At 38.0% G+C, this 25489-nt stretch overlaps 1 protein-coding gene and 1 long non-coding RNA gene across 4 annotated transcripts in view; one reads left to right on the forward strand and one right to left on the reverse strand.

Annotated features, from left to right (window-relative positions):
• Positions 1-25489, reverse strand: part of syt6a (synaptotagmin VIa) — a 188316-nt gene that overhangs the window by 80921 nt on the left and 81906 nt on the right. Inside the window, exon 1 of one of the 3 annotated variants that reach the window (XM_061925068.2) lies at positions 25198-25286. The exons of the other annotated variants lie outside the window; for them this stretch is intronic. The gene's annotated coding sequence lies outside the window, so the exon portion shown is untranslated. Of the gene's footprint in view, positions 1-25197; positions 25287-25489 lie in introns of those variants that run through there. 3 annotated transcript variants of the gene reach the window in all.
• LOC133572251 (uncharacterized) overlaps positions 1-25489 on the forward strand; it is a 107494-nt gene that overhangs the window by 68774 nt on the left and 13231 nt on the right. The gene's annotated exons all lie outside the window — the stretch shown is intronic.

A 25489-nucleotide genomic window follows, 5' to 3' on the forward strand; every position in this document is an offset into this window, starting at 1 on the left:
AATAAAAGGCTAGCGATCAGAGGCAGGTTTAACAAGCTTGCCCACGCACAAAAAGCCGGATGCTACATTTGGCTACCACGTCACTGAAATACAAAACCCCCAAAACCAGTGAAGTCGTCACGTTGTGTAAAAGGTAAATAAAAAACAGATTTGCAAATACTTTTCAACTTATATTCAATTGAATAGACTGCAAAGACAAGATATTTAACGTTCGAACTGGTAAACCTTGTTATTTTTTGCAAATAGTAGCTCATTTGGAATTTGATGCCCGCAACATGTTTCCAAAAAGCTGGCACAAGTGGCAAAAAAGACTGAGAAAAGTTTAAGGAATGCTCATCAAAAACTTTTTTGGAACATCCCGCAGGTGAACAGGCTAATTGGGAACAGGTGGGTGCCATGATTGGGTATAGAAGCAGCTTCCATGAACAAACAAGGACGGGGCGAGGGTCACCACTTTGTCAACAAATGCGTGAGCAAATTGTCCCAACAGTTTAAAGAACAACATTTCTCAACCAGCTATTGCAAGGAATTTAGGGGTTTCACCATCAACGGTTTGTAATATCACCAAAAGGTTCAGAGAATCTGCACGTAAGCAGCTAAGCCCGTGACCTTCGATCCCTCTGGCGGTACTGCATCAAAAAGCGACATCAGTGTGTAAAGGATATCACCACATGGGCTCAGGAACACTTCAGAAAACCACTCTGAGTGACTACAGTTGGTCGCTACATCTGTAAGTGCAAGTTAAAACTCTCCTATGCAAAGCCACAGCCATTTATCAACAACACCCAGAAACGCCGCCATGGACTGATGCAAAGTGGAAAAGTGTTTTTGGAAACTGTGGACGTCGTGTCCTCCGGAAACAAAGAGGAAATTAATCATCCGGATTGTTATAGGCGCAAAGTGTAAAAGCCAGCATGTGTGATGGTATGGGGGTGTATTAGTGCCCAAGACATGGGTAACTTACACATCTGTGAAGGCACCATTAATGCTGAAAGGTACATACAGGTTTTGGAGCAACACATGTTGCCATCCAAGCAACGTTATCATGGACGCCCCTGCTTATTTCAGCAAGACAATGCCAAGCCACTTGTTACAACAGCGTGGCTTCATAGTAAAAGAGTGCAGGTACTAGACTGGCCTGCCTGTAGTCCAGACCTGTCTCCCATTATGAAGCCTAAAATACCACAACGGAGACCCCCGGACTGTTGAACAACTTAAGCTGAATGGGAAAGAATCCCACCTGAGAAGCTTCAAAAATGTGTCTCCTCAGTTCCCAAACGTTTACTGGGTGTTGTTAAAAGGAAAGGCCATGTAACGCAGTGGTTAAAATGCCCCTCTGACAACTTTTTTGCAATGTGTTGCTGCCATTAAATTCTAAGTTAACATGAAATATCTTATCTTTGCAGTCTATTCAATTGAATATAAGTTGAAAAGGATTTGCAAATCTGTTTTTATTTACCATTTACACAACGTGACAACTTCACTGGATTGAGGGTTTTTGTAAATGGACAAAGGTTTAGTAGTTATTTGTATTTATGTAACAGCCAATTGGACACACAGGTACAGTATGAATACATATTTATGAGAGTTTAAAAGTCGACGGATAATTTAGAACCACTGCATTTGTCTACGCTTTATAACCTTAACGATTAGTCGACGACTAATCGACTATCAACGTCGGTCGTTAGTGTATCTTGTCAGTCATCAGCTCATAAGAACCACACAAAGGTTTAATGGAAGTGACTCTGAAACATCTTTGACAAACAAAAAAGAGTCCATTCAACCTTTGTGGATAGTAGAAAACTCCTTTCATGCAAATATTTTAAAAAAGCCCAAAAAGAAATGAGGTCGGCCAGCCCTGCAAGGTGTCCCTTATTCCTTTTCAAAGACCTTAGTGTGTTCAGTTGCTGCAATGAGGCCATTCATCCATCCATTCATGCATTAGTACTGCACATCATCGCCATTCTTTGCTCATAAAGAATCGACGTCACATGACCTGGTTTACTGTTCATAACATGAGTTGTCCTCTCCATGGCGACGAATAAAGTGCGTTTCCTACAAGTAGCATTATCACTGGAGGACGAGGAATAGCTAAACATGCTTCACTGCACACCGTAGGAGGATACAACAGTAAACAAACGCCATGGGTGGATCTACACCTGACATCCACTGTAATGATACCAAGTACAAGAGCGTATCCAGTTGATGCTACTATGATTACGTCGATATTTTTTATCGTCACAAAATGTGTTTTCTTTTTTTTTAAATTCATATTATGACGGTAAACTCAGTAAATACGTCCCTGGACACATAGTACAGTAACTCACCAAAGCCTCACATGATATTTGCTTGTAGTTTTTTGTTCAATTGTTTGTTCAATTCTGACCGCATGGTCACATTATACCATAAATACAATTAAAAAAATATATATATATATATTTATATATATATATATATTTATATATATATATATATATATATTGACCAAGCAACCCCCTCGTACCAAAAAGCCCTTGATGAAAGTGGATACAATTTCACCCTCACCTATGAACCCACGCCAGGAAACCAACCAAAAAAGAACAGAAAACGAAACAACATCATCTGGTACAACCCCCCATACAGCAAAAACGTCTCAACTAACATTGGCCACAAATTCCTCAGTCTGATTGACAAACACTTCCCCAAAGGCAACACCCTAAGAAAAGTATTCAACAAGAACAACATTAAACTGAGCTACAGCTGTATGAACAATATACGACAAATTATCTCAAACCACAACAAAACAATTGCAAATGAGCCGTCGGCCCCCGGACAGAGCGACCCCAAAACCAACAAAGGCTGCAACTGCCGCAAGAAACCTGATTGCCCTCTCAACTGGGGGTGCTTACAAACATCAGTTGTTTACCAATCTAAGGTAACACGCAAGGACATTAACACATCCGACACATATGTAGGATTAACCGAGGGAGAGTTTAAAACCAGATGGAACAATCACAAGGCTTCTTTCAGGAACCAAAACCTGCGGAATACCACAGAACTCAGCAAACACATTTGGGACCTCAAAGACAATAATGTTGAATATTCAATAACATGGCAAATTCTTGCATCCAGCACACCTTACAATAGTGGTAATAAAAGATGCAACCTATGCTTGAAAGAGAAACTGTTTATTATTTACCGTCCAGACCTGTCATCCCTCAACAAGCGCAGCGAAATTGTATCAGCATGCCGCCACAGACGGAAACACCTCCTAGGTAACACATGAGCCAATCACCACGCCCCTACGCCAGCCTGTACCCACCCACTCTGTGCCCTATATAAACCATGGTATGTGAATGCTCCCATTAAAATCTCCTGATGATTGAGGGAACCCCTCATGAAACAGGCCTGTAGAGATGAAGTAGTCTTGTGATTTTTTTTCCCACACATACATATATTGCGCTCTACTACGGTATCGAGCACTATTTTTTGGATAACCTTATTAAGACATATATATATATATATATATAAAAATATACCGTATTTTTCACATTTTAAGTCGCAGTCTTGTTTATCGTTTGGCCGGGGTTGCGACTTATACTCTGGAGCGACTTATGTGTGAAATTATTAACACATTACCGTAAAATATCAAATAATATTATTCATCTCATTCACGAAAGAGACTAGACCAGTGGTCGGCAACCCGCGGCTCTCGAGCCGCATGCGGCTCTTTAGCGCCGCCCTAGTGGCTCTCTGGAGCTTTTTTTTAAAAATGTATGAAAAATGCCAAAATATGAGGGGAAAAAAAGTAATTTTTTGTTTTAATATGGTTTCTGTAGGAGGGCAAACATAACACCAGCCTCCCTAATTGTTACAAAGCACACTGTTTGTATTAAACATGCTTCACTGATTCGAGTATTTGGCGAGCACCGTTTTGTCCTACTAATTTTGGCGGTCCTTGAACTCACCCTAGTTTGTTTACATGTATAACTTTCTCCGACTTTCTAGGACGTGTTTTATGCCACTTCTTTTTCCTGTCTCATTTTGTCCACCAAACTTTAAACGTTGTGCGTGAATGCACAAAGGTGAGTTTTGTTGGTGTTATTGACTTGTGTGGAGTGCTAATCAGACATATTTGGTCACTGCATGACTAAGCTAATCGATGCTAACATGCTATTTAGGCTAGCTATATGTACATATTGCAACATTATGCCTCATTTGTAGCTATATTTGAGCTCATTTAGTTTCCTTTAAGTCATATTAATTCAATTTATATGTCATGACACACTATCTGTATGTTATATGGCTTTTAATTTTTTTGCGGCTCCAGACAGATTTGTTTTTGTATTTTTGGTCCAATATGGCTCTTTCAACATTTTGGGTTGCCGACCCCTGGACTAGACGTATATCAGCGTGACAGACTTTATTTTCTTCTTTTTTTTGTCCTGTCCAGCTTCTCAGGCAAATCATATAGTTGATGTAGATGCCCATAACGGCTGTTCACATTGACTTTACGAAAGAGAAGTGGAGGATACTTCTCTTGTTGCCTTATTTGTATTTGACTTTATTAAATGTATTTACAAACCCCGTTTCCATATGAGTTGGGAAATTGTGTTGGATGTAAATATAAATGGAATTTTGCAAATCCTTTTCAACCCATATTCAGTTGAATGCACTACAAAGACAACATATTTGATGTTCAAACTCATAAACGTAATTTTTTTTTTTCAAATAATTATTAACTTAGAATTTCATGGCTGCAACACGTGCCAAAGTAGTTGGGAAAGGGCATGTTCACCACTGTGTTACATGGCCTTTCCTTTTAACAACACTCAGTAAACGTTTGGGAACTGAGGAGACACACTTTTTAAGCTTCTCAGGTGGAATTCTTTCCCATTCTTGCTTGATGTACAGCTTAAGTTGTTCAACAGTCCGGGGGTCTCCGTTGTGCTATTTTAGGCTTCATAATGCGCCACACATTTTCAATGGGAGACAGGTCTGGACTGCAGGCGGGCCAGTCTAGTACCCGCACTCTTTTACTACAAAGCCACGTTGATGTAACACGTGGCTTGGCATTGTCTTGCTAAAATAAGCAGGGGCGTCCATGGTAACGTTGCTTGGATGGCAACATATGTTGCTCCAAAACCTGTATGTACCTTTCAGCATTAATGGCGCCTTCACAGATGTGTAAGTTACCCATGTCTTGGGCACTAATACACCCCCATACCATCACACATGCTGGCTTTTACACTTTGCGCCTATAACAATCCGGATGGTTCTTTTCCTCTTTGGTCCGGAGGACACGACGTCCACAGTTTCCAAAAACAATTTGAAATGTGGACTCGTCAGACCACAGAACACTTTTCCACTTTGCATCAGTCTATCTTAGATGAGCTCAGGCCCAGTGAAGCCGACGGCGTTTCTGGGTGTTGTTGATAAACGGTTTTCGCCTTGCATAGGAGAGTTTTAACTTGCACTTACAGATGTAGCGACCAACTGTAGTTACTGACAGTGGGTTTCTGAAGTGTTCCTGAGCCTATGTGGTGATATCCTTTACACGCTGATGTCGCTTGTTGATGCAGTACAGCCTGAGGGATCGAAGGTCACGGGCCTAGCTGCTTACGTGCAGTGATTTCTCCAGATTCTCTGAACCCTTTGATGATATTACGGACCGTAGATGGTGAAATCCCTTAATTCCTTGCAATAGCTGGTTGAGAAATGTTGTTCTTAAACTGTTCAACAATTTGCTCACGCATTTGTTGACAAAGTGGTGACCCTCGCCCCATCCTTGTTTGTGAATGACTGAGCATTTCATGGAATCTACTTTTATACCCAATCATGGCACCCACCTGTTCCCAATTTTCCTGCACACCTGTGGGATGTTCCAAATAAGTGTTTGATGAGCATTCCTCAACTTTATCAGTATTTATTGCCACCTTTCCCAACTTCTTTGTCACGTGTTGCTGGCATCAAATTCTAAAGTTAATGATTATTTGCGGGAAAAATTTTTTTTATCAGTTTGAACATCAAATATGTTGTCTTTGTAGCATATTCAATTGAATATGGGTTGAAAATGATTTGCAAATCATTGTATTCCATTTATATTTACATCTAACACAATTTCCCAACTCATATGGAAACGGGGTTTGTATGTTTTTTTCCTTCTTTATTATGCATTTTTACACTTATACTCCGGAGCGATTTATAATCCGAAAAATACGGTATTTAGTTATTTTGCAACCCAAAAATATCATTGAACGGTTTGTTTCCCATGCATTTTATAGCGATCCAAAACTTGTGCATGTAATTTGTCAACATTGTCGACAAATATCGACTTTTTAAGTGCGATGCCGTTAAAGTTCTGTTCTTTCAAGAGAAAACATAGGACTCTATTTTGTGACATTGTCAGAAAAAGTCTCAATAAACCATCGAGCAGGAAAGGTGACCATATTTGGTGTGTATGACGTCGCCTTGAGAAGAACCCTTGGTGACGTCCTCAGTTAGTCACCTGGTGGTGACAGGAAATTACATCAAATGTTTCTTGGCAGTTTTTCAGGTCACTTATTCGGTACTTTTTGTGCAGCTGATTATTCCCGCAACAATCTTTTGCTAAGATAAAACGACCATCATTAAGGAGCGCAGTGGAGCGTAGTAGGCTAACAAGATGGTATTGCGCTTCGGGAAAAAAGTTGCCACCGCATCAGATTTCCCTGAGCTTTGACTTGACCTTTGGCCGTGAAGGATGGCTGCAAACAGCAAGTCAGCACGAAGAAGTGATCTCACCCTGTCACGTCAGCTGACAGGCAGTCCACTTGCATCATTATGGCGTTGGCCTGCTTAACTAGCTGACTTACGCACGTTTCTGCCCTCGCATTGATCCATTGATATTGCCCGACAATAAACACAAACGTAATGTTACTACCAAGTATCTAATCAGAACCATTTTCTTCTTTGTTTTTGATATGTTGGTCAATGATCACGATGTCGATCAAATGCTCAGCATGACCTACTTTTTTGTAACACTCGCGTCAATGCTGCGTCTACCATACACAATGAATAAACTGAAATATGCACAGTTGTAACTATGAACAGTTTTAGTTATATTGGAAAACTTACAATCTTTGCTTGGAGTTACTGCAGACATCACAATCGGATGGTTTAGCAAGTATCAACAGTTTTAGTTATATTGGAAAACTTCCAACCCTTCTTTGAGTTACTACAGACATCACAGATGGGGCGGTTTAGTAACTATGAACATTTTTAGTTATATTGTAAAACATACAAACGTTGCTTGGAGTTATTACAGACATTACACATGGGATGGTTTAGTAACTATGAACAGTTTTAGTTATATTGGAAATCTTACAAACATTGCTTGGAGTTACTACAGAATCAGACATGGGACGTCTAGTAAGTATGAACAGTTTTAGTTTTATTGTAAAACTTACAAACGTTGCTTAGAGTTACTACAGACATCACACATGGGATGGTTTCCTAAGTACCAACAGTTTTAGTTATATTGGAAAACTTACAAATGTTGCTCGGAGTTATGATAGACATAACAACATGTGACGGTCTAGTAAGTATGAACAGTTTTAGTTATATTGTAAAACTTACAAACATTGCTTGGAGTTACTACAGACATCACAATCAGATGGTTTAGCAAGTATCAACAGTTTTAGTTATATTGGAAAACATACAAACTTTGCTTGGAGTTATTACAGACATCACAATCGGATGGTTTAGCAAGTAACAACAGTTTTAGTTGTATTGGAAAACTCCCAACCCTTCTTGGAGTTACTACAGACATCACAGATGGGGCGGTTTAGTAACTATGAACAGTTTTAGTTATATTGTAAAACATACAAACGTTGTTTGGAGTTACTACAGACATCACAATCGGATGGTTTAGCAAGTATCAACAGTTTTAGTTATATTGGAAAACTTCCAACCCTTCTTTGAGTTACTACAGACATCACAGATGGGGCGGTTTAGTAACTATGAACATTTTTAGTTATATTGTAAAACATACAAACGTTGCTTGGAGTTATTACAGACATTACACATGGGATGGTTTAGTAACTATGAACAGTTTTAGTTATATTGGAAATCTTACAAACATTGCTTGGAGTTACTACAGAATCAGACATGGGACGTCTAGTAAGTATGAACAGTTTTAGTTTTATTGTAAAACTTACAAACGTTGCTTAGAGTTACTACAGACATCACACATTGGATGGTTTCCTAAGTACCAACAGTTTTAGTTATATTGGAAAACTTACAAATGTTGCTCGGAGTTATGATAGACATAACAACATGTGACGGTCTAGTAAGTATGAACAGTTTTAGTTATATTGTAAAACTTACAAACATTGCTTGGAGTTACTACAGACATCACAATCAGATGGTTTAGCAAGTATCAACAGTTTTAGTTATATTGGAAAACATACAAACTTTGCTTGGAGTTATTACAGACATCACAATCGGATGGTTTAGCAAGTAACAACAGTTTTAGTTGTATTGGAAAACTCCCAACCCTTCTTGGAGTTACTACAGACATCACAGATGGGGCGGTTTAGTAACTATGAACAGTTTTAGTTATATTGTAAAACATACAAACGTTGTTTGGAGTTACTACAGACATCACAATCGGATGGTTTAGCAAGTATCAACAGTTTTAGTTATATTGGAAAACTTCCAACCCTTCTTGGAGTTACTACAGACATCACACATGGGGCGGTTTAGTAACTATGAACAGTTTTAGTTATATTGTAAAACATACAAACGTTGCTTGGAGTTACTACAGACATTACACATGGGATGGTTTAGTAAGTATGAACAGTTTTAGTTATATTGGAAAACTTACAAACATTGCTTGGAGTTACTACAGAATCAGACATGGGACGTCTAGTAAGTATGAACCGTTTTAGTTATATTGTAAAACCTATAAACATTGCTTGTTGTGACAGACATCACACATGAGACGGTTTAGTAAATATGAACAGTTTTAGTTTTATTGTAAAACTTAGAAACGTTGCTTGAAGTTACATCAGACATGGGAGGGTTTAGTAACTATGAACAGTTTTAGTCATGTTGTAAAACTTACAAACGTTGCTTGGAGTTACTAGACATCACACATGGGACGTCTGGTCAGTATGAACAGTTTTAGTTATATTGTAAAACATACAAACGTTGCTTGAAGTTACTACAGACATTACACATGGGATGGTTTAGTAAGTATGAACAGTTTTAGTTATATTGGAAAACTTACAAACATTGCTTGGAGTTACTACAGAATCAGACATGGGACGTCTAGTAAGTATGAACAGTTTTAGTTATTGTAAAACGTATAAACGTTGCTTAGAGTTACTACAGACATCACACATGGGATGGTTCCCTAAGTACCAACAGTTTTAGTTATATTGGAAAACTTACCGTATTTTCCGCACTATTAGCCGCACCTAAAAACCACAAATTTTCTCAAAAGCTGACAGTGCGCCTTTTAACCCGGTGCGCTTTATATATGGATAAATATTAAGATTCATTTTCATAAAGTTTCGATCTCGCAACTTCGGTAAACAGCCGCCATCTTTTTTCCCGGTAGAACAGGAAGCGCTTCTTCTTCTACGCAAGCAACCGCCAAGGTAAGCACCCGCCCCCATAGAACAGGAAGCGCTTCTTCTTCTACTGTAAGCAACCACCCGCCCGCGTAGAAGAAGAAAAAGCGCGCGGATACCATACGTTTCATTTCCTTTGTGTGTTTACATCTGTAAAGACCACAAAATGGCTCCTACTAAGCGTCAGGGATCCGGTTCATGAAAAGACGCAATCTCTCCATCCGCACACGGATTACTATTTCACAGCAACTGATATTCCTGTGAAACGCACTGTGGATACAACGGGAGCACGTACGGTGAATATTCGCACCACAGGGAATGAGAAGTCATCCTTCACTGTGGTTCTAGCTTGCCATGCTAATGGCCAGAAACTTCCACCCATGGTGATATTCAAAAGGAAGACCTTGCCAAAAGAGACCTTTCCAGCCGGCGTCATCATAAAAGCTAACTCGAAGGGATGGATGAAGAAAAGATGAGCGAGTGGTTAAGATAAGTTTAAGTTTACGCGAAGAGGCCGGGTGGCTTTTTTCACGCAGCTCTGTCCATGTTGATATACGTATGTTTGTGATTGCACATTTGCGTACATTTTGGGAGTGAACAGAGTTGTTAGAACGCTGGTTTTTAATATATTATTAAAGTTTGACTGACCTATCTGACTGTTTTTTTGACATTCCTTTAGCGCAGTTAGATGCGGCTTACAACACCGGGCGGCTTATAGGTGGACAAAGTTTTGAGATATGCCGTTTATTGAAGGCGCGGCTTTTAACCCAGGGCGCCTTATGGTGCGGAAAATACGGTACAAACATTGCTTAGAGTTACTACAGACATCAGACATGGGACGGTTTAGTAACTATAAAAAGTTTTAGTTATATTGTAAAACTTACAAATATTGCTCGAAGTTATGATAGACATCACAACATGTGACGGTCTAGTAAGTATGAACAGTTTTAGATATATTGTAAAACTTACAAACATTGCTTGGAGTTACTACATACATCACACATGGGACATTCTAATAAATATGAACAGTTTTAGTTATATTGTAAAACTTACAAATGTTGCTTGGAGGTACTACAGACATCACACATGGGGCAGTTTAGTAACTATGAACAGTTTTAGTTATATTGTAAAACTTACAAATGTTATGATAGACATCACAACATGTGACGGTCTAGTAAGTATAAACAGTTTTAGTTATATTGTAAAACTTACCAACATTGCTTGGAATTACTACAGACATCACACATGGGACGCTTTAGTCAGTATGAACCGTTTTAGTTATATTGTAAAACTTACAAACATGCTTGGAGTTACTACAGACATCACAAATGGGACGGTTCAGTAACTATGAACAGTTTTAGTTACATTGTAAAACGTATAAACGTTGCTTGGAGTTACTACTGACATCACACATGGGGCAGTCTAGTAAATATGAACAGTTTTAGTTATATTGTAAAACTTACAAACGTTGCTTGGAGTTACTACAGACATCACACATGGGAGGGTTTAGTAACTTTGAACAGTTTTAGTTTTATTGTAAAACTTACAAACATTGCTAAGAGTTACTACAGACATCACACATGGGATGGTTTACTAAGTACCAACAGTTTTAGTTATATTGGAAAACTTACAAACGTTGCTTGGATTTACTACAGACATCACACATGGGACGGTTTAGTAACTATAAAAAGTTTTAGTTATATTGTAAAACTTACAAATGTTGCTCGGAGTTATGATAGACATCACAACATGTGACGGTCTAGTAAGTATGAACAATTTAGTTATATTGTAAAACTTACAAACATTGCTTGGAGTTACTACAGACATCAGACATGGGACGCTTTAGTAAGTATGAACAGTTTTAGTTATATTGGAAAACGTACAAACGTTGCTTGGAGTTACTACTGACATCACACATGGGATGGTTTAGTAAGTATGAACAGTTTTAGTTTTATTGTATAACTTACAAACATTGCTTGGTGTTATGACAGACATCACAACATGTGACGGTCTAGTAAGTATGAACCGTTTTAGTTATATTGTAAAACCTATAAACATTGCTTGGTGTGACAGACATCACACATGGGACGGTCTAGTAACTATGAACAGTTTTAGTTATATTGTAAAACTTAGAACTGTTGCTTGAAGTTACATCAGACATGGGACGGTCTAGTAAGTATGAACAATTTTAGTGATGTTGTAAAACTTACAAACGTTGCTTGGAGTTACTAGACATCAGACATGGGACGGTCTGGTCAGTATGAACAGTTTTAGTTGTATTGTAAAACTTACAAACGTTGCTTGAAGTTACATCAGACATGGGAGGGTTTAGTAACTATGAACAGTTTTAGTTATATTGTAAAACTTACAAACATTGCTTGGAATAATTATACATCACACATGGGACGGTCTGGTCAGTATGAACAGTTTTAGTTATATTGTAAAACTTACAAATGTTGCTTGGAGTTACTACAGACATCAGACATGGGATGGTTTAGTAACTATGAACAGTTTTAGTTATATTGTAAAGTTGCTTGGAGTTACTACAGACAATACACATGGGATGGTTTAGTAAGTATGAACAGTTTTAGTTATATTGGAAAACTTACAAACATTGCTTGGAGTCACTACAGAATCAGACATGGGACGTCTAGTAAGTATGAACAGCTTTAGTTTTATTGTAAAACTTACAAACGTTGCTTGGAGTTACTACAGACATCACACATGGGATGGTTTACTACGTACCAACAGTTTTAGTTATATTGGAAAACTTACAAACGTTGCTTGGATTTACTACAGACATCACACATGGGACGGTTTAGTAACTATAAAAAGTTTTAGTTACATTGTAAAACTTACAAATGTTGCATGGAGTTATGATAAACATCACAACATGTGACGGTCTAGTAAGTATGAACAGTTTTAGTTATATTGTAAAACTTACAAACATTGCTTGGAGTTACTACAGACATCAGACATGGGACGCTTTAGTAAGTATGAACAGTTTTAGTTATATTGGAAAACGTACAAATGTTGCTTGGAGTTACTACTGACATCACACATGGGATGGTTTAGTAAGTATGAACAGTTTTAGTTTTATTGTATAACTTACAAACATTGCTTGGTGTTATGACAGACATCACAACATGTGACGGTCTAGTAAGTATGAACTGTTTTAGTTATATTGTAAAACCTATAAACATTGCTTGTTGTGACAGACATCACACATGGGACGGTCTAGTAAATATGAACAGTTTTAGTTATATTGGAAAACTTAGAACTGTTGCTTGAAGTTACATCAGACATCAGAAGGTTTAGTAACTATGAACAGTTTTAGTGATGTTGTAAAACTTACAAACGTTGCTTGGAGTTACTAGACATCAGACATGGGACGGTCTGGTCAGTATGAACAGTTTTAGTTATATTGTAAAACTTACAAACGTTGCTTGAAGTTACATCAGACATGGGAGGGTTTAGTAACTATGAACAGTTTTAGTTATATTGTAAAACTTACAAACATTGCTTGGAGTTATTATACATCACACATGGGACGGTCTGGTCAGTATGAACAGTTTTAGTTATATTGTAAAACTTACAAATGTTGCTTGGAGTTACTACAGACATCAGACATGGGATGGTTTAGTAACTATGAACAGTTTTAGTTATATTGTAAAGTTGCTTGGAGTTACTACAGACATTACACATGGGATGGTTTAGTAAGTAAGAACAGTTTTAGTTATATTGGAAAACTTACAAACATTGCTTGGAGTTACTACAGAATCAGACATGGGACGTCTAGTAAGTATGAACAGTTTTAGTTTTATTGTAAAACTTACAAACGTTGCTTGGAGTTAATACAGACATCACACATGGGATGGTTTACTAAGTACCAACAGTTTTAGTTATATTGGAAAACTTACAAACGTTGCTTGGATTTACTACAGACATCACACATGGGACGGTTTAGTAACTATAAAAAGTTTTAGTTATATTGTAAAACTTACAAATGTTGCTCGGATTTATGATAGACATCACAACATGTGACGGTCTAGTAAGTATAAACAATTTAGTTATATTGTAAAACTTACAAACATTGCTTGGAGTTACTACAGACATCAGACATGGGAGGGTTTAGTAACTATGAACAGTTTTAGTTATATTGTAAAACTTACAAACGTTGCTTGGAGTTACTAGACATCAGACATGGGATGGTCTGGTCAGTATGAACAGTTTTAGTTATATTGTAAAACTTACAAACGTTGCTTGAAGTTACATCAGACATGGGAGGGTTTAGTAACTATGAACAGTTTTAGTTATATTGTAAAACTTACAAACATTGCTTGGAATAATTATACATCACACATGGGACGGTCTGGTCAGTATGAACAGTTTTAGTTATATTGTAAAACTTACAAATGTTGCTTGGAGTTACTACAGACATCAGACATGGGATGGTTTAGTAACTATGAACAGTTTTAGTTATATTGTAAAGTTGCTTGGAGTTACTACAGACAATACACATGGGATGGTTTAGTAAGTATGAACAGTTTTAGTTATATTGGAAAACTTACAAACATTGCTTGGAGTCACTACAGAATCAGACATGGGACGTCTAGTAAGTATGAACAGTTTTAGTTTTATTGTAAAACTTACAAACGTTGCTTGGAGTTACTACAGACATCACACATGGGATGGTTTACTACGTACCAACAGTTTTAGTTATATTGGAAAACTTACAAACGTTGCTTGGATTTACTACAGACATCACACATGGGACGGTTTAGTAACTATAAAAAGTTTTAGTTACATTGTAAAACTTACAAATGTTGCATGGAGTTATGATAAACATCACAACATGTGACGGTCTAGTAAGTATGAACAGTTTTAGTTATATTGTAAAACTTACAAACATTGCTTGGAGTTACTACAGACATCACACATGGGACGCTTTAGTAAGTATGAACAGTTTTAGTTATATTGGAAAATGTACAAATGTTGCTTGGAGTTACTACTGACATCACACATGGGATGGTTTAGTAAGTATGAACAGTTTTAGTTTTATTGTATAACTTACAAACATTGCTTGGTGTTATGACAGACATCACAACATGTGACGGTCTAGTAAGTATGAACCGTTTTAGTTATATTGTAAAACCTATAAACATTGCTTGGTGTGACAGACATCACACATGGGACGGTCTAGTAACTATGAACAGTTTTAGTTATATTGTAAAACTTAGAACTGTTGCTTGAAGTTCCATCAGACATGGGAGGGTTAAGTAACTATGAACAGTTTTAGTGATGTTGTAAAACTTACAAACGTTGCTTGGAGTTACTAGACATCAGACATGGGACGGTCTGGTCAGTATGAACAGTTTTAGTTATATTGTAAAACTTACAAACGTTGCTTGAAGTTACATCAGACATGGGAGGGTTTAGTAACTATGAACAGGCCTCACCTGCCATCATGGAAAGAAAAAAAATGTAAAAAGAAAAAAAATTAAATTAAATTGTTATGTGTATCCAGTGATTATACTATAAAGTTATTTTCCATTTAACTTCACCAGTTTTAGATTATTTTTATTCAAAATTGCTGAATTTTCACATTTGCCGTTCAAATACTGAGAAGAGACGGTGCGGTGAACAGCAGCCAGTTGAGGCACGTCACTCAGTGCCTCAACATGGATTGCGCAATGACTCGGCTAACTGCTGGCCTGCTGTGCAGTGAGACTGTATTGCTATATGAACTATATTATACATTTCCATAGTTTAGTTAGCTGAGGTATATAATGTACAGTCTATTTTGTCAACAACTGTATGTGTGTGAAGTATTTCTTGTGCTGAGCGATCATAAAACGGCTGCAAAAGACGCACTGGCTGAGGCTCGCCTCCTGCACCCCCGCCGTAGAATTGTTATATCAACTAAAGCCCACCCTTAAACTTTCCACGTGCAAGATTGAATCTATTTTAAAAAAATTATTTCATAAGCTGAATGACTGCAGGGCCACAACATTAGGTACACCTGCAGTCTAATTCACAACTCCTCCAACACGAACATTATTGTTTTTGCACTTTTTGGCTTCTTATTAAATAACTTTTGTAACCTATTTTCATGGGCTTACCTCTTTGTGATGTTAAGTTCCTGTTATGCGCTGTTATACAGTATATGCCTTGAGCTCTTATTTTGAAGGCGCTAAGAGCGGAAGTGATGTCACGTTGCGGAGGTTTTTGAAAGAAGGTAAATAAAGTGGTCCTCGTGTAAACTGGAGCCTCTGTGTTTGTTATTTTGTAGTTTCATAGAGTATAGGCGACATTTTTAAACCCTCGGTTACACTTTTTTAAATAGATTCAATCTTGCACGTGGAAAGTTTAAGTGAGGGCTTTAGTTGTGGACTTCATTTATAAGTAAAGGTAAGACCATAATAACGTTTTTTTTAATAAAATGTGCTTTTTTGTGTGTTACAGTTTGTATGTGTAAAGTTAAAGTTAAGTTAAAGTACCAATGATTGTCACACACACACTAGGTGTAATGAAATTTGTCGTCTGCATTTGACCCATCCCCTTATTCACCCCCTGGGAGGTGAGGGGAGCAGTGGGCAGCAGCGGCGCCGCGCTCGGGAATCATTTTTGGTGATTTAACCCCCAATTCCAACCATTGATGCTGAGTGCCAAGCAGGGAAGAATGCTGGTATGAGCTTTTAAACATAACCCGTTAACTGCTGCCAATCAAATGGTGAATAAGATACTCTTTAGGGTTCACATGTTTGTAAATCTGACTGTGATGAAGTCAGTGCCTCACCAGCCATCAACCTCACCGCACGTCACTGAGTTTTAGTTACATTGTAAAACTTACAAACATTACCATACCATACCATACCAACTTTATTTATAAAGCCCTTTAAAAACAAGCACAGTTGAAAAACAAAGGGCTGTACACCACAAAGAAATAGAGGCAAAGGACAGACTAAAAAATAACATTTAAGACAGAAATAAAAATACACAATTAAAAAGCAAATATAAATTACCCTAAGAACAGTTTGTTAGATAAAAACAGTTTAAAAGTTAAAAACAGTTCAAAAAGTTAAAAGCTAAAAACAGTTCAAAGTCTCATGCTGGGTTAAAAGCCAGTGAATAAAAATGGGTTTTAAGAAGGGTCTTGAAAATAGCCAAAGAAGGGGCCTGTCTCACATGGAGAGGGAGATCGTTTGCTTGAAGTTACTACAGACATCAGACATGGGACGGTATAGTAAGTATAAACAGTTTTAGTTATATTGTAAAACTTACAAACATTGCTTGAAGTTACTACAGACATCAGACATGGGACAGTCTGGTCAGTATGAACAGTTTTAGTTATATTGTAAAACTTACAAACGTTGCTGGGAGTGATGAATGAAGTAAAAACGCTATGGACGGCCAGAGGACTGAACCACACCATTTCCGGTTCAAAGCATTTAATGGAAGGACACTGCAGCAACCTACAAGTCGCGAACTCGTCCAAAAGACGGCGCCGTAGCACAAACAAGAACACACATTTCCAGTGTGTTTGCTTGTTTTTGTTCCCATAAATTACCATCACTGCTTTTATAGTCTGGGAATTTACGATAATCATTAATGGGAGCGAGCACGTAACCAGGAGGAAAAAAAGAAGTAAGCTGCTTCCCCCTGTTTGACTGGAGAGCTAATGTCCTGAAAAGTATGGATTAGTTTGGCCTGGCTGCTTTTTAGGAGCATTCAATTTACAGCGCTCTGTTTATCGGCCATAAAGGTGGCTATGGAGGCTGTTTTGCTTTTCTGATCTCTTCATAGAAGCGAGGCTCGTCGAGAGGAGATGTTTCATGTCATCTATTAAAAATGAGCTTCCTGTAACAAGTGAGATCATTGTCAGTCCAGCACCACCCAACCCCCGCCCCGTTCACCGGTACTGTTTCCGCTCACGCGCAATCGATCCCGCCCGGCTGCCGTGCAATCTGCTCTAATTTGGTATTGAAACAAGTGCGCCTGCAGCAGAGCTTTGGAGGGGCTCAGCATTATCAGGCCTGCAGTTTGCGCTCCACCCCCCCACCCCTTTTCTCGGCGCGGGCCTCAGTGAGTGACATTTAAACACACGATGTCACGCAACAGGCACCGCAATTCCATGAATCCGCGCTCGCGGAGAAGAGCCGGAGCGGACCCCCCCAGCCCCTCCCCAGCCCCCTGCAGACGTCCTCATCGCATGCCATCATGTCAACACAGATACACACACATGTAACTGCATACACACAAACACACACACACACACACACACACACACACACACACACACACACACACACACAGAGCAAGGGAAAAAAGGCCACTCTGAGGCAGGGAAGAAGGATCAGTCCAGTAAAGGGTTAATATTAGCGTAGCATCATATTGACACGCAGTAATGCAGCGTGATCGTGTGAATGCTCCAAAGCAAATATCCAAACAGCGGACATTTATCTACAAACCCCCGTTTCCATATGAGTTGGGAAATTGTGTTCGATGTAAATATAAACGGAATACAATCATTTTCAACCCATATTCAGTTGAATGTGCTACAAAGACAACATATTTGATGTTCAAACTGATAAAAACAATAACTTTAGAATTTGATGCCAGCAACACGTGACAAAGAAGTTGGGAAAGGTGGCAATAAATACTGATAAAGTTGAGGAATGCTCATCAAACACTTATTTGGAACATCCCCCAGGTGAACAGGCAAATTGGGAACAGGTGGGTGCCATGATTGGGTATAAAAGTAGATTCCATGAAATGCTCAGTCATTCACAAGCAAGGATGGGGCGAGGGTCACCACTTTGTCAACAAATGCGTGAGCAAAATTGTTGAACAGTTTAAGAAAAACCTTTCTCATTGCAAGGAATTTAGGGATTTCACCATCTACGGTCCGTAATATCATCAAAGGGTTCAGAGAATCTGGAGAAATCACTGCACGTAAGCAGCTAAGCCCGTGACCTTCCATCCCTCAGGCTGTACTGCATCAACAAGCAACATCAGTGGGGGGGGGGGGGGGGCAATTGAGAGAAAAAAATGTGTCTGGGGGCCGGTATATCTATCTATCTATCTATCTATACGTTAGGTCAGGAAAAAACACAGAGGCTGTATCATCCCTACAAGCCTGTTTCACACGTTTCCCTGCTCGTCAGGGGATTTTATATATATATATATACAGTGTTGGGACTAACGCATTACAAAGTAACGCCGTTAGTTTCGGCGGTAATTAGTAATCTAACGCGTTATTTTTTATATTCAGTAACTCAGTTACCGTTACTACATGATGCGTTACTGCGTTATTTTACGTTACTTTTTATGTAGTATAAAGTGTGTTTTATCGGAGCGCTGCTGTGTCATCGTTCTGATTCTTCTTGCGTCACAAGCCGGAGAAGAGAGAGAGACATGCGCTCTGTGTGTGAGTGAGTGTGAGGGAGGAGAGGGAGGAGAGGGGGGCGTGTCTGATCATGGCGGAGCCAGAAGTCGAGTTTGCTAGCATGGAGATATTTTCACGACTTTTCTTTTGTCGAGCACAAAGAAAATAACATTTTAGTTAAATGTAAATTGTGCTTTGGATCAAAGATGCCATCTACTGCCCAAAACAGCAATTCAAATCTGCTGAAACAAGCTACATAAGCAACATGCTTCGATGAAGCTAGTAAAGAGAGATAGAGACTCTGATGCCACTTCAGCACTGAAGGTACACACACTCTGTCAATCAATGTTCCCTCTAATTGTTCATGTGTGTGAGCAAACGCAAAAACTCCCTGAGCATTCAGTGGAGCCCATGTGAGCAACATCAGAACTGTGGCTACACCAGCAGCACACCTGTCCCAAACCTGACTAAATAACAAGTTCCATCTCCATCCATCCATCCATTTTCTACCGCTTGTCCCTTTCGGGGTCGCTGGAGCCTATCTCAGCTGCATTCTGGCGGAAGGCTGGGTACACCCTGGAAAAGTCCCCACCCATCGCAGGGCCAACACAGATAGACAGACAACATTCTCTTATTATTATAATCAAATGACAGCAGTCATTTCCATTTCTAATATAAGTGTTTAGGCCCACTTACAATGACAATAACAACAAATATTGTTTTTCATGAACTGTGTACTTGTATTGTTTGTCTGGGTGGAGGTCCTGCTTTGGAAATAGTTTGTACCCCTTTCAGACAATGCATTTAGTTCCCATTAAAACATTCACATGTTGCACAATGAGATGTAAGCAGGGGATCATGTGTACATTCCTGCAACTTCCTGTTTGTAAAAAATATATTTTTATTAGTATGTATTTAATATATTATTATATATATATTATTATGTGTGCCTTTCTTGCTTTACAGCTATGCTGTTATTATGCTGTTTGTTACTTATGTATGTTATGTTGCAGCTATTTAAAATAGTTTTGTCAATTTGTTCTGGCGAGAAACAAATTGTCCTTTGTAACATATCTTTGTCTTTGTGTGTTGTATGTAGACCACATTGCTTAGCAGAGTTCAGTGATGCAAATGTATGTCAAGTTGATCAACAGATTGTATTATTCTCCAGTGCAATAACAGTACTGAAATAAAGGCTAAAAGGGCATTAATTGGAGCTTTAAAAAAAAAAGAAGAAAAAAAGAAGTAACTAAATAGTTACTTTTCACAGTAACGCATTACTTTTTGGTGTAAGTAACTGAGTTAGTAACTGAGTTACTTTTGAAATGAAGTAACTATAACTAGTTACTGTTTTTCAGTAACTAACCCAACACTGTATATATATATATATATATATATATATATATATATATATATATACGTGTATATATATATATATATACACGTGTATATATATATATATATATACATATATATATATATATATATATATATATATATATATATATGTATGTATATATATATATATATATACACGTGTGTGTATATATATATATATATATATATATATATATATATATATAAATCTGCGAAACAGGCTTGTAGGGATACATATACAGTATATATATATATATATATATATATATATATATATATACATATATATTGATATATAAATATATATATATATATGTATATATATATATATATATGTATATGGATGTATATATACATGTATATATATGTATATATACATGTGTATATATACATATATATATGTATATATACTGTAAGTATATAAAATCTGCGAAACAGGCTTGTAGGGAGACATATATATATATATATATATATATATATATATATATATATATATATATATATATTTATATTTATATTTATATATATATATATATATATACAATCTGCGAAACAGGCTTGTAGGGATGATATAGCTACTGTGTTTTTCCTGACCTAGCCTGTTTCGCAGGCTACGGTCATTTGAAAACATCACCGCACGTCATAATGCACTGTTGTTGTGTTTTAGTATTTACGGCACTGTGCGGTTGTAGCACTTTAGCATCCACTGCGCTGCACTATTGTCGCGCTTTAACATCTTTTGCTCTGCACTGTTGTAGCGCTTTAGCATCTACTGCACTGTGCTGTTGTTGCAACTTTGCTGTAGTAGCGCTTTAGCATCTACTGCACTGTGCTGTTGTTGCAACTGTGCTGTAGTAGCGCTTTAGCATCTACTGCAATCAAATAACAATTTAGTCCTTAAATAAAATAGTGAACATACTAGACAACTTCTATTTTATTTTGTCAACATTATAAAGGACAAACTGTAAAAATGAAATATTAATCTACTTGTTCATTTACTGTTAATATCTGCTTATTTTCTGTTTTAACATGTTTTATCTACACTTCTGTTAAAATGTAATAGTCGCTTATTCTTCTGTTGTTTGATACTTTACATTAGTTTTGGATGATACCACACATTTAGGTATCGATACGATACCAAGTAGTTACAGAATCTTTTTTTTTTTTAAAGAAAAAAGATTTTGTGATGACAAAAAATATCGATGTGATCATAGTAGTATAGACTAGATACACTCTTGTACTTGGTATCATCACAGTGGATGTCAGGTGCACATCCACCCATGGCGTTTGTTTACATTGTGACGCCGGTGAGCTATTGTATCGTCCTAGTAGTGAAGCATGTTTAGCTATTCCTCGTCCTCCAGTGATAATAGTACAAACCCCGTTTCCATATGAGTTGGGAAATTGTGTTAGATGTAAATATAAACGGAATACAATGATTTGCAAATCATTTTCAACCCATATTCAGTTGAATATGCTACAAAGACAACATATTTGATGTTCAAACTCATAAACATTTGGTTTTTTTGCAAATAATCATTACCTTTAGAATTTGATGGCAGCAACACGTGACAAAGAAGTTGGGAAAGGTGGCAATAAATACTGATAAAGTTGAGGAATGCTCATCAAACACTTATTTGGAACATCCCACAGGTGAACAGGCAATTTGGGAACAGGTGGGTGCCATGATTGGGTATAAAAGTAGATTCCATGAAATGCTCAGTCATTCACAAACAAGGATGGGGCGAGGGTCACCACTTTGTCAACAAATGCGTGAGCAAATTGTTGAACAGTTTAAGAAAAACCTTTCTCAACCAGCTATTGCAAGGAATTTAGGGATTTCACCATCTACGGTCTGTAATATCATCAAAGGGTTCAGAGAATCTGGAGAAATCACTGCACGTAAGCAGCTAAGCCCGTGACCTTCGATCCCTCAGGCTGTACTGCATCAACAAGCGACATCAGTGTGTAAAGGATATCACCACATGGGCTCAGGAACACTTCAGAAACCCACTGTCAGTAACTACAGTTGGTTTTTACATCTGTAAGTGCAAGTTAAAACTCTCCTATGCAAGGCGAAAACCGTTTATCAACAACACCCAGAAACGCCGTCGGCTTCGCTGGGCCTGAGCTCATCTAAGATGGACGGATACAAAGTGGAAAAGTGTTCTGTGGTCTGACGAGTCCACATTTCAAATTGTTTTTGGAAACTGTGGACGTCGTGTCCTCCGGACCAAAGAGGAGAAGAACCATCCCGACTGTTATAGGCGCAAAGTGTAAAAGCCAGCATGTGTGATGGTATGGGGGTGTATTAGTGCCCAAGACATGGGTAAATTACACATCTGTGAAGGCACCATTAATGCTGAAAGGTACATACAGGTTTTGGAGCAACATATGTTGCCATCCAAGCAACGTTACCATGGACGCCCCTGCTTATTTCAGCAAGACAATGCCAAGCCACGTGTTACATCAACGTGGTTTCATAGTAAAAGAGTGCGGGTACTAGACTGGCCTGCCTGTAGTCCAGACCTGTCTCCCATTGAAAATGTGTGGCGCATTATGAAGCCTAAAATACCACAAAGGAGACCCCCGGACTGTTGAACAACTTAAGCTGTACATCAAGCAAGAATGGGAAAGAATTCCACATGAAAAGCTTCAAAAATGTGTCTCCTCAGTTCCCAAACGTATACTGAGTGTTGTTAAAAGGAAAGGCCATGTAACACAGTGGTGAACATGCCCTTTCCCAACTACTTTGGCACGTGTTGCGGCCATGAAATTCTAAGTTAATTATTATTTGCAAAAAAAGTTTATCAAATATGTTGTCTTTGTAGCATATTCAACTGAATATGGGTTGAAAAGGATTTGCAAATCATTGTATTCCGTTTATATTTACATCTAACACAATTTCCCAACTCATATGGAAACGGGGTTTGTACTTTTAAAGAAACTTACTGTATTTGTCGCCATGGAGGCGAGGATTAGCTGCTGGCTATCTATACATGTCTTAAAGCACCTCTTCCTGAGGGCGTTCCAGTGTTATAACTTCACCTTTATCGTCAGATTTTAGGACAAAATGCATCCGTTGTCCCTTTTCTGTCTACACATTGTGTCTACTTGTAAGTACTCCGTGTGTGTGCACTGCCGAACATGCTCCTCTGCTGGTAAAACCGGCAATGACACCACGTGACGACGACTTTTCAAACAGGGTATAGTACCGTTTTTGATTCATCAGTACCGCGATACTATACTAGTGAGGGCTGCAACAACTAATCGATTAAATCGATTAAAATCGATCATAAAAATGAGGGATGTCCGATAATGGCTTTTTGCCGATATCCGATATTCCGATATTGTCCAACTCTTTAATTACTGATACCGATATCAACCGATACCGATATCAACCGATATATACAGTCGTGGAATTAACAAATTTTTATGCCTAATTTGGACAACCAGGTATGGTGAAGATAAGGTCCTTTTAAAAAAAAAAATAATAATAAAAAAATAAGATAAATAAATTAAAAACATTTTCTTGAATAAAAAAGAAAGTAAAACAATATAAAAACAGTTACATAGAAACTAGTAATTAATGAAAATGAGTAAAATTTAGGGATGTCCGATAATGGCTTTTTGCCGATATCCGATATTCCGATATTATCCAACTCTTTAATTACTGATACCGATATCAACCGATACCGATATATACAGTCGTGGAATTAACACATTATTATGCCTAATTTGGACAACCAGGTATGGTGAAGATAAGGTACTTTAAAAAAAAATAAAAAAATAAGATGAATAAATTAAAAACATTTTCTTGAATAAAAAAGAAAGTAAAACAATATAAAAACAGTTACATAGAAACTAGTAATTAATGAAAATGAGTAAAATGAACTGTTAAAGGTTAGTACTATTAGTGGACCAGCAGCACGCACAATCATGTGTGCTTACGGACTGTATCCCTTGCAGACTGTATTGATATATATTGATATATAATGTAGGAACCTACCAGAATATTAATAACAGAAAGAAACAACCCTTTTGTGTGAATGAGTGTAAATGGGGGAGGGAGGTTTTTTGGGTTGGTGCACTAATTGTAAGTGTATCTTGTGTTTTTTATGTTGATTTAATAAAAAAAAGATACTGATGATAAAAAAACCGATACCGATAATTTCCGATATTACATTTTAACGCATTTATCGGACATCTCTAAAAAAAAAAAATAGTTGGCGATTAATTTAATCATCGATTCGTTGAATCTATGCTATGCGCATGCGCAGAGGCTCCTTTTTTTATTTATTTATTTTTTTTAAATAAACTGCAACATTTACAAACAGCTGAGAAACAATCATCAAAATAAGTATGGTGCCAGTATGCTGTTTTTTTTCCCAATAAAATACTGGAAAGGATAGAAATGTAGTTTGTCTCTTTTATCCGATTATTAATCGATTAATCGAAGTAATAATCGACAGATATTGATTAATCGAAGTAATAATCGACAGATTAATCGATGATGAAATTAGTTGTTAGTTGCAGCCCTAACACTACTTGTCGTGTTACATCGCCAACTACTGGCCTGGCATGCGTATTGCACCCCTTTCTGCACTTCCGATTTGGGAGAAACTTGACAAAAAAAACACACACAAAAAAATGATGTTATTTTTTTGGGGGGGGACAAGCTGGCTGTCAAGTGGCCAAAGGGAAAGTCTCCGCAGCGTCTGCCCGTCACAACTTTTTGACAAGGACGAAGGCGAGGAAAGTGTAGTGATGGATGTTTCATGCTGCTGCGTTGAAGGCGCAACGTGGAGCGGCTGGAAGGACATTAACAGGTTGCACCTTTTGTCTCCTGCCTGGCTCGTTATCGCGCACAGCAAGCGTCTGAAAAGCGCCGACTCGGCGGTCACAATTAGACTTTTTTTCCTCCCCCCGGCTCCTCCTGCTCATCTCCTCCTCATTAGCTCCGCGGCCCTCCATCAAAGTCGAGTGACAGGGAAAAAGACGGCGAGGGGAAAAAAAAAAAGCCCGACTTGACAATGTGGTCGGCGCTATGCCGCAGAATGGAAGACGGCGGCCGGTGAGAAAGTCAACACAAGTCCGCTACGTGTTGCCAAAAACACACAATCCAGCA

Source organism: Nerophis lumbriciformis, linkage group LG01, assembly GCF_033978685.3.
Source record: "Nerophis lumbriciformis linkage group LG01, RoL_Nlum_v2.1, whole genome shotgun sequence".
Lineage (NCBI taxonomy): Eukaryota > Metazoa > Chordata > Actinopteri > Syngnathiformes > Syngnathidae > Nerophis > Nerophis lumbriciformis.